Source organism: Anas platyrhynchos, chromosome 1 (assembly GCF_047663525.1).
Source record: "Anas platyrhynchos isolate ZD024472 breed Pekin duck chromosome 1, IASCAAS_PekinDuck_T2T, whole genome shotgun sequence".
Taxonomy (NCBI): Eukaryota; Metazoa; Chordata; class Aves; order Anseriformes; family Anatidae; genus Anas; species Anas platyrhynchos.
The window spans coordinates 61,150,150-61,160,695 of NC_092587.1; positions in this window are offsets into that span (position 1 = coordinate 61,150,150).

Here is a 10,546-nt window from a genome sequence, read left to right on the forward strand (position 1 = left end):
GAAATGTACAGTTGGACTGTACAAATAACCAGGAACATATTTCAATAAGAAGTGGAAGCACGTTACTGGTAGAGACTGAGAGAGCCTGGATTATCTTTTAGTCACAACACTTGTATGTCCCAAACACATTGTCTTAATTATACATACAATGTTCTTTCATGCAGGGATATACCGTGCTCATTCAGGTAACGTGCAGGCCGTCCTCTATGGACCCTGGGAATGCTTTTGGGAGGTGAACGAATGGTAAAACAGAAAAGAAGTCTTATTGCTAAATGGCAAAAAAGATCTTTGCAGGTGGCTGTATTTCAAAGAAAAAATGTTTTTGATGTATATAAATGAAAAACAGGCAGAAAGATATCTTCCGGATTGAAGGGGCAATTCAGGAGCCTCAGCAGTACACTAAAGGCTTCATGGATCACTCTCTCAAGAAAATTGAATCTCTTGTCTTGAGGTAAAAGTTGGGATGAGTAAATACCTTGTGCATCCTGAGATAAATAGGAAAAACAGAGAGGAGTCCATTCAAGGTGATGGACTGCAAATAATCTATTATATGATTGTATCGAAAAGACAAACTCCAAAAGCAAACTTGTACATAAAAGGCATAGTCCTAAAAAACCACTTATGTACATCTTTGAAAATCTGTATTTTCTATGGGGTGAGTTGGGAATACAGCTTCACAAAGGACAAGCAAAACAGAGAAGACTCCTTTGAACATTGAATGGGACTAAGACAGTCACTTCAACAGTTCCTACCATTGTGGGAAGTTGCTCGCATTAGGAGGCTAGAACAAATACTAAAAAACATCTCAAAAGTTAGCTAGTCATTAAAATAATAATATCCAATAATATCCAATAACATCCATTCTGTGCTTCAGAAAAAGAAGAGACTGGCTCCCATGTGTTGTTGCGCCTGAAACAGTTCAGAACCGAATAATTCCTTTATCTGGAAGAGTTGTGCAGGACCTAGTTGAACTGTGAAGCTGGGTGCCTTTAGGCACAGATTTTTTTTTTCTGTCTCTCTTTCTTTTTGCCTGAGGCCCAAGAATTACATCTGTATCTTGGGAAACACAGACATACCCCTCCCTCCCCTATTGCTCCCCCTCAACATACAAAATCTCCTGTCTGGACTGCCTTTTCACTGAGAGGGAAAAGGGCATGACTAGCTTTCAAATCTGTTTGTCTGTATGAGGAGCTGAAGCTGCAGGAGGCATGAACTGTATTAATGCCAATTTGCAGACGTAGAGAAGACTTTGGGAAGTGTAGGAGGCTCCACTTTTTTCAGAGGCCTGGTTTTCCTGGACAGATAGCTGGTAGGTAATTAGGGACTAAAAATCTTTTCACTGCAGTTTTCTGAGTTGCCTTCCTGTATGCAAGCAAGGAAGAATCTCCCCAGTTTTCTTATTTTTGTTCTTATTTTTGTTGCTCAACTCCCGCAGGCACATCTGCTGTGGAAATCTTTTCTCCAGCTGGAAGGATGAGACATATGGAAACTCTCCAAAGCTGTATGTCGATGTCAGTGTAGGGGGCTCAGCTGAACAACAAACATATTTTTTCAATACAGCTAAATGCAAGATCATTAATCTAGGAATGAAAACTCTATATCATATTTATGTAAGGAGAAGATTGTATTTTGAAAAGCATGATTGAGATAAAGGGCTGCAGGGTCAGGGTGGATATTCATTGCAACATGAGCTCTAAGGATGAGTAGTAGCAAGAAAAAAGTGTTTGTAGTCCTTGATTGTATAAACAGAGAAAGATCAATCAGAAGAGGTTCTGTTACCACTACGTGTGGCATGACTGAATACAGCTTTTGTATTTAAACCAAGACTATATAGAAAGCAAAGATTCTGTTCCACATAATGTTTCAGGGTGTAACAATTCTTTTTAACCCTGCAAAACTGAAAGGGTTAGACTTCTGCATGCATGAAATGTGAGAAAACACATAGGAAGCCAAGCTAGCTGGAGATAAGCAGTGGCACTGCTCCCGTGGGCCACCAGGGACTGAAATTCAAATGGCTGTATTCCCCATGGGGTGATATGGGAACTAGGTACTTGATGTATGGTATGTTTGAGACTCCTCGGTGGTCACAAGCAGCAGCTGCCTACTTTTTCTGCCATGACAGAGCTCCTACAGAGGGACCTGGGCATGTCTATCCTGTCAGACAGCCACTCAAAAAGACAATCAAGATGATGGTGCCTCCTACCATGTCAGAGCTCAAGCTCTGTGGCATCTGCTCTACCTGGTTCAGATCAGGGATATGAACCTGAAATTTTTATGCCAGGAATGGTGCCAGGAGAAGGCTCTCACAGCACATTACAAATGACTGTTTTCTCAGTTTGGGTCTGCTGAGTTTTGAGTTGCAAAAACTGGAATAACTCCTCCAATTGGAGACAATCAACATAGAACACTAGAGTCAGTGATTGGGTCAATCCCTTGGATTATGGGAGTTAAAGATTCAAGATGCCTGCTTTGAACTGGGAGGATTTGAACATGTGTAAGCCATGTCCCTGAAAAATATTTTCATTGTTCATCTAATTCTAAGGCAGTTTAGAAATCTCAAGTAACTCAATGTTTCCATGAAAGTCAAAGCTTTACATAGAGAAAAGGTGTTTTAAATAAAACAGTATTTCCAATCAGCTCTACTTCACATTTTTATTCAAAAACAAAAACAAAACAAAAACATATTGGCAAACTGAAACGTCCAAAAAAGAGCTACAACAACTATTAGAGTCCTGAGAATCTTCTTTATTACAAATACTCATGACATTTAGTCTTTTCAGTTTATCTTTAAAGGTAAGTGGTGTCTGTTCACAGCAGATAAGTGCCTATATGTGGAGCAGATTTACTAGGAGACAACAATTTAACCTTCTGAAGGCATAAAAAATTGCAACAAGGCTCTCATGGCTGGAAGCTGAAGCTACTCAAATTCAGAACAGAAATCAATGTCAAATGTTTAAGATAAGGATAATCAATCTCTGAAGCACCTTTTAGAGAAATGGGTTATATCTGTCAGCAACTGTAGTCATTAAACCAGGATTATTTTAGAACTGTTTCAAGATTCAACAAAAACATATATATATTTTTTTCTTCCCTATAAAATAAGTTTTAATTCAACTGGAATTTCAGAACTTGCTTTAGGAATCACTTGATAGAACCCCATGGTCTGTCATATGCAGAAGGTCAGACAAGGTGATCATACTGCTATTTTTTTAGATAAAGTTTTGCAGTTACTTTTTCAGGCTCATAAATTACAGTGAATTATAATAAAAAATACTAGGTCAAACAAAAAGATTTCTCAATAGATTTCCCGTCAGAATCTATTTAAATGAAGCAAAGCTTTTTTTTTTCCATTCCCTTCCTTAATTTTTTTCACTTACTAAAATGTAATTTAGGTGATTTTTCAAAAATATTGCTTCCTTTTGACATTTTCATCAAAATATTTAAATTATTCAGTCTAAAACTTTGTCTTCCTTCTTCTCCAGATTAAACTTGTTTGAGAAACTTTACACAAATAGCTTGCTTGACTCAAATATTTATTTTTCACTCCTACACTGAAAATGTCTGTACCTTGTTTTCTGGGCTTGAATGACAGGACTTTGAGAAAAGACATCTGAACTCACTTTCTGGCACTTTCCCCCCTACTGAAGGGCATTCAGTCCCTGAACTTACATGCCAGCTTTCTCCCTTGAAGATTTGCTAAGTTGTAGTCTTAGTTCTACAGAGATGATGCCAGAAAATTGTAGATTCTTGTTTATATGGATGGTTGCAAGTTGTTTTTAGTATACAGTATCAAATTAGCACATTTATCAGAATGATAAAGGGAGATAAATAGCTGATGGGGCAAATAAGTATCACTTATTTCACATATCTCACTGCTGGATGGAGTGGGAAAACTCACCAGTATTAGTGATGATTTCTGTAGAAGAAATATACATATTTTTTCCTGCCCAATTTTACTCTCTTTTCACTGAGATTTTATAGTACAATTCTGAAGGGTATATACCTCAGAGATATACCTCTGCAACTTTCCCAAAGGTGAAAGAGATGACTTTTTTTTTTTTTTTTAAGTCCATTTTGTTTTCTTACTAAGCATGCTGTAGATGAGGAAAGCTCCCAGCAATATGCAGAGGTGAAGTACGTAAAAACACAGAGATAGCATTCTGGAATGACATCTCTCACACGCTGTTAAAAATATGTTTCTTTTGAACATCCCCTCATTTACTGTAAAATGCAAAGCTTATAAATGGATTAAGTTTCAAAGAAGATTCAGTACATGCTTTGGATTATCTGAGCTTCTGGCTGAACTGTTGTTTTATTTCTAAAGTAAATAGTCCATCTAAACAAACACATTTTAGCTAGAAAACCGCAGTAATCAACTAATCTCAATATATGCAAAATTTTGCATAGTTTGACTCTAGAAGAGAAAAAAGGTTCAAAAACCACCTTCTCTGGTTTTGTTATTTCACTTCAAATAGTACTAAAGGTCAACAGGCGTATTATGACCCAAACATAGTTTGAGTAAGGTTGCTGCCTACAAAGACATGAGTTCATGCTCATACGCAGCCTCTTATACATTGAGAGCATCACCACTGGCATCTCTATGACTCCAGAAGCCTGTGTCCTTCAGCTGAAAGTGGTGGGTTGTAACTAAGTTTTTCTCCAAGGTAAAAGCTGAAGGATGGGAAGAGAGGAAAAAGGAAGGGTGGCAGGGCTGGGGATGTTCAGGTGAGATCAATAGCTTAATTCAACAAATGGGGCTGAGTGATGAAGCCTTAGTTGATTTGTTATCTCAACTACCAGGCCTGATTCTGCTTGTAGTCCTTAATAGCTTACTTTGTGCTCATGGTCAGCTGGGAAATGAGGTTATAAAGCTGTATATAAAATATCTCTCTTCTAGCTCTCTTCTAGGGCTGGAGAGCAGAACTCTTCTTGGATCCTGATCTGAAGAGCCTGATGCAGTGGACAGGTGGTGGAGCAGCCTGGGTGGCAGCCTGGGGTCCCCAGCTGGGAGAGCCACCTGTGAAACTCCTCCACAGGAATGCATTGCATTGCATTTCCCTCTAATTAAACAGCAGGCAACAATCATCTGCAGACATAGACGCATTAGTAATGATGAGCATTGAAAGCAAGTGTATTCCCCCCCTTCTTTTTCCTACTGCTATAATTATTCTGTTGGGTTTTAATTGCTCCCGTTATATGTCATAGATAGGAATGGATCTTCTGGGTTTTGGTCAGATGCAAACCTCTTAAACATCCATCTACCTCGTTAATAAAGTTCTTGGGTTAGAGACACAAAAGTAGCTGGGCACTGCAATGCCAGACATTTTTGTATGCTTCCCTTCAATGAAAGAGCCCTGAAGAAGAAAGAACCCATCTCCCTTTGTAAAGAGATGAGGGCCTTAGAGAGGGAGTCCTGGAAGCTTGCTTGCTGCAGAGGACCTGTTTTTCTCACTAGCTGGCAGTGAGGCAGTGTAGAAAAAAATAAAGCTTAATAATATTGAATATTTTCTTCTATGTTGTGTTCACAGATGCAATTTTGCCCCAGCTTGCTCTCTGTTTCTTAGATTTAAAACAATACTTTAATGGCACAGGAATGCTTGCCTACCTCTAGAAGACCCTGGTTCACATCCCTAACTGTCATGACAAAAAAGATTCAAGCATACATCTTCCATTTTGTTCTATAAGAATGATTGATCCAGATAAAACACTTCCGCTTATTGGACTAAACAAAGTTAGTCTAACCACATAGCCTTGTGGTTGGGGCACTGACAAGCAAGGGGGAAAGTAAGTGCTGGTTGATGTCCCAGCTAATATTGAGGCATCCACTGCTATCTGCTGCCCCATTTGAGTATCCTAATATCTTTATACGAAGGGATCACTGGGATCCAAAGTGTTTCTACTGAAAAGTAGGAGTGCTTCAGCTATGATATACAAGGAGACACTGCTGATGGTCTGGTCACTTGGCCAGTGTAGAGAATGGCTGGGAATCAGAGCCCTGCATCTCTCCAGGACACAGGAGCTGGGCTGGCATGCTCTGCCCAAGATAGGGAGGATGGGTCAAGGTGGGTCTTGCTGCTTTGCTGTGGTGTGGGCAGCAGAGACCAGCTGGTAGGTCTGCAGACAGACAGAGTGATACTTGCTTATGAGTTAATCCCAGCACAGCCTGGGGATGAACTGAGACTTCTCATTCCGCACTCGGCAGGCTGAGGCAGTCTAGCAATGCAACTGCAAGTATTTGGGAACTAGGGGTGTTTTACCAGCACTCTGTTCAGTCTTCCACATACTGGGAGCCAGTGCCCAGCACTTGCATACTCAAAGTCCTTGCTCAGTTGCTGCCTAAGCTCCTTTAAGTAGTTTCTTTTTTCTCTATCATTTGGTATGACTGTTTCTCTGCCCTCATGGAAGAAAGTACGGGCATGCCGGGTAAGGTTTGTTACTTTACTGTATTATAATTCTTACTGAAACTTCTGCTCTGTTTGTTTATTATGTCAGAAGTGTGGGCACAGGGGAAATTAGACCTGTTTGGCATTACTGACTTCTGCTAAATATGCTTGCTCACTTTTTCCCCTTGCTGTGGGCTAGTGACCTGAAGTCAGTCACCCTTCCCTTTTTCCTTTGTTATCACAGACACAGCATGAGAAATGTGATAACACCAGGTTGGAAGTTACTTTACACTACAGAACATAGCTTAGATTGTTTAAAATAACTTGTTTATTACAAATACAAACAAGAAGGGGAAAAAAATCTCATCTTAGTTTTTCTGACATGACAATATTACGTCTATCCAACTCTTTTCTACCTGGCCTTAAAATTAAATAAATTTGCTCTGTGCTTTGCTACAATTACTTTAACATGAACCCAACAGTAAGATGTTAAATGAAGCAGTGAAAATGGGAAAGCACCTGTTTCCTCATACCTTCCTTCAAAGGTACACAACATTTTCGGATTTCCGGCCAGCAAACTGGTCTCATTCCTTCCTGGAGGTAATCTGGAGGGGCTCTGTGACCCTACAGAAAACTCCTGATTAAGACGCAGCAGCAGTCAACATCTGATTGCTTTGCGTGGGAGTTTTCAGTGAGACATCCTGAGAGCGTAATAACTTTTACAATTGATAGCACTACTTAGAGCCCTTCTTGTTGTTATTTAATTGATTCAAGACTGGTGCTTGCTAAGAAAAATACTGTTTGTTGGGTCTTGAGCTGTTTATTATCCATTAATAACCACGTGGGTGGACAGCTGTATTGTGCTGATCAATACACAGAGCTGTTCTCCTGAGAGGGGTGCGAAGAATCTGGCACCCAGGCTGTGCAGAGAGAAAAGCACCTTTCTTGCCTTCCAAAGGTCCTTGACCTTGCTCAGGTGTCATAAAGCCTTGCAAGGGACAATTGCTGCTTGGGGTCTGGAGTGGCATGGGTGTACCAGGCACTAAGGAAAGGCTCAGCCACCTCCCCCCACTTGAGGAGCAACACAAAAGTGAGACAGCAAACATCTGTGCTCTAGACTGGGAAAGAAAGATTGCTTTCCAGTGTTTTCCTGAAGTTTAGAATAACAGATTTCATTTTTGTTCTGTTTAAACCATACTCACTGCACAATTATGTTTAATACAGGTTTTAATATAAATATTGCAAAAATATTTATACTAAGGGAAAGGTAGTTTATACTTTAGCTTCTGTGCTTGCTTGTGTACAGTGTCCAGCATGTCAAAATCCTGGTCTTCAGCTTTTTAAGTGAGACTGAAAAGTATTTTCAGTTGTGTACATATATGTGTGTAAGTATATGAAGAAGTTATGTAAATATCAGACACTGAAATATGGAATTTCCAATTCATGGAGAACTCAGAAATTACTTTTCTGTTTTGTTTTGTTTAGGCTTAGAAAAAAAATAATTCTATAACTTCCCATGAAATGGGATATCCTGCAAAAAAATATGTGTTTAAAATTGTGTGTTATATGAAGCCTGACTCCCACTGACTTGTCATAACACCATATGGAAATATATACAAAAAAAAAAAATCATTGGATATATGATGAAATTGTGTTAAATGAAATTTTAATTTTTACTGATTTTTTTAATTTCCGGGTTTGTATTGCTTTTCTGAGTCATGTCACTAGAGGTATGACATTGAAATAAAAATTCACAGTAATACAATTTCCTGACAAATGCGTGGGTGAGATGTATTCAGAAACCGTTACTGGGCTCATATTTGGTCTGAGCTGAAGGTTAGTTTTGAATTTGTTTCACATGAACTGCTGACCTGATGAAAAATAACAGAAATGAAAGATAAAAACTATAGTCCTCCCTACCAAAGTTCTACATTTTCATCTAGGTTCTTCGTTTAAGTACTTTGCTCGGGGGCAGCAGTAGTCACCACTATTAACATATTTTTTAATCAACAGATTGTGAACATGTTTAGCCACTAGGATCTAGCAATGATTTCAAGGCAGTGACCTAGACATGAGAGGTACTTTATCTCGTTAGAAGATAATCAGCACTTTCTGAGCCCCTTAGGAATTACTGTTTTATGATTAGGCCAATAAGTTAATGGAATATAAACCCCTTAGAAGAGGTAACTCTGAACAATAGGCAAAAGTTAATACAGCATGATATAGCTTTTGCAGCTGAAATTATTTTAAACTAAAGTCTCAGAGTTTCTTCTGACAAAGGAACAACCAAGGGTGGATTTTTTCTTTTTATCATTATATTCATTGCTTATAGCCATCACAGTCACAACCTAAGTGTCCAGTGTAATAGGAAGAACATCATCTTGTATGGAATTGAATCCAAATCTGTTAGATTTTTTGTCCCTTCTGCACAATTTGTAAAGGAGGGGAAGAAGGAGGGAAGGATATGAATGGAAAATGTGTACAGAAACTTCCTTGCCTTTTGGGGTTTTGTCACATTAGTCACTTGCAATCAGATTAGCAGTTTCCTTTGTAAGGCTTGTCTCATTTCACGTTAGTATTCATATGTAGTAATGTTATTGCAAAGTGACATTCCTAGCACAGTCAGTAAAATGCATGTTAATAAGGAGTGATGGAGAGAAGCTAATGTGTTGTGGATGTCAAATGGTGTTAGCAGAGAGGTGCTGCTCTGCCCTTTCCAGTTTGCATTGCACCAACCAGGAGTGGCAAAGACTGGAACATACTTGTTTTGTTCACTTCACCTGAAGAGCCTGAGTGTGGGGTGAGAAAGGCAACCATGTCAGCCATGAGTGATACAACCAGAGCAGGGCAAGAAGACTGTTTTAATATATCCTCAGGAAACTTATCTCAAAGGTGGCTCTGCTGTGCTCAAGGACATGCAAGGCTGGACATTGCAGCATCAGCAGTAGCCATTACAAAAACTGAATCCCCTCCCAGAGGGATGCAGACACTTCTGAATGCAGAGTAAAAGCATAAGTAATTAATTGTTATTTAATTTAATTAATTTTCCTTTATACATCCTTTGCAACATAATGGATTTCTCCCCTTTCCTCCAATCTCTAAATTTTATCCCATGTCTTGCACAGCCCAAATCCAAAGTAGTACATCTGAGATTGTGACTATAAGTGTGAGCACAAGTAATGAATTAATCATTAAGCAGCAATTTTCCCCACCATAATAGCAGTTATTGTAACTATTGTTACAGCTGTGTCTATAAAATCGCACAAAGACTGAAACACTGGGACCAATGCATACCTGTGTCAGGATTACTCTTGTTTAATGGAATCTGTTTGAAAGAAGGTTTTCCAAGCTAGTCCCCTTACCTCTCCCTATCTTTAATACAGGCAGAGACTACTCTATCCAAAGAAGACTTAAACCATTTTAATAAGGATCCTGTCCTAGAGAAAGTTATGTCTCTAAACTGCCTGTAGGAGTGTGCTTTACTATCAACATCTGAAGTGTGACTTACCTCATCGTCATTTCTTGCCTTTTGTAATTGTTCTGTGCTGGCTTCATAGTTCTTTGCAAACACCATTGATTTTCTCTTTCTTACCTCTTCCACTCTGAACTGTATCTGCTCAGGGATTAACACACATTTTAACCTTTATCTTTTAAAATATATATTCCTTCCTTTTGTACATAGTTTCTATTTACAGGGTCCAATGTTTTAGTGTAGTACTATGTTCATAATGTTCATAAATACATAAATGTTCATAAATACATAATTGTGCTGATTGTCTTTAGAGAACTTTGATGGACTTTTTAAAGAAAGTCTTATGGCAGTCTCTTAAGACAACTTGGACCTTTCCTAAAACTTTTCAAAAGCAGGCAATACTTTGAAATTGACCCCCCAAACAAACAAACAAAAAATAATTTAAAAAATCAGAATTTTATAGTGGAAAAAGTTTCACTAAAACCAACCCCTTTATTTTGGACTTGTCTAAATCCAGGCTTCTCAGCATGATATGGGATCCAACACACAGAAGACATTTGCCCATCGTTGTGTACAATTGAATTTTTTTTTTCCAAATGTGTCACAGAAAATATACCAACTAAAACCATTGAAACCATTGGAAACTTTTATTTTATTTTATTTTATTTTATTTTATTTTTTTTATTTCTTC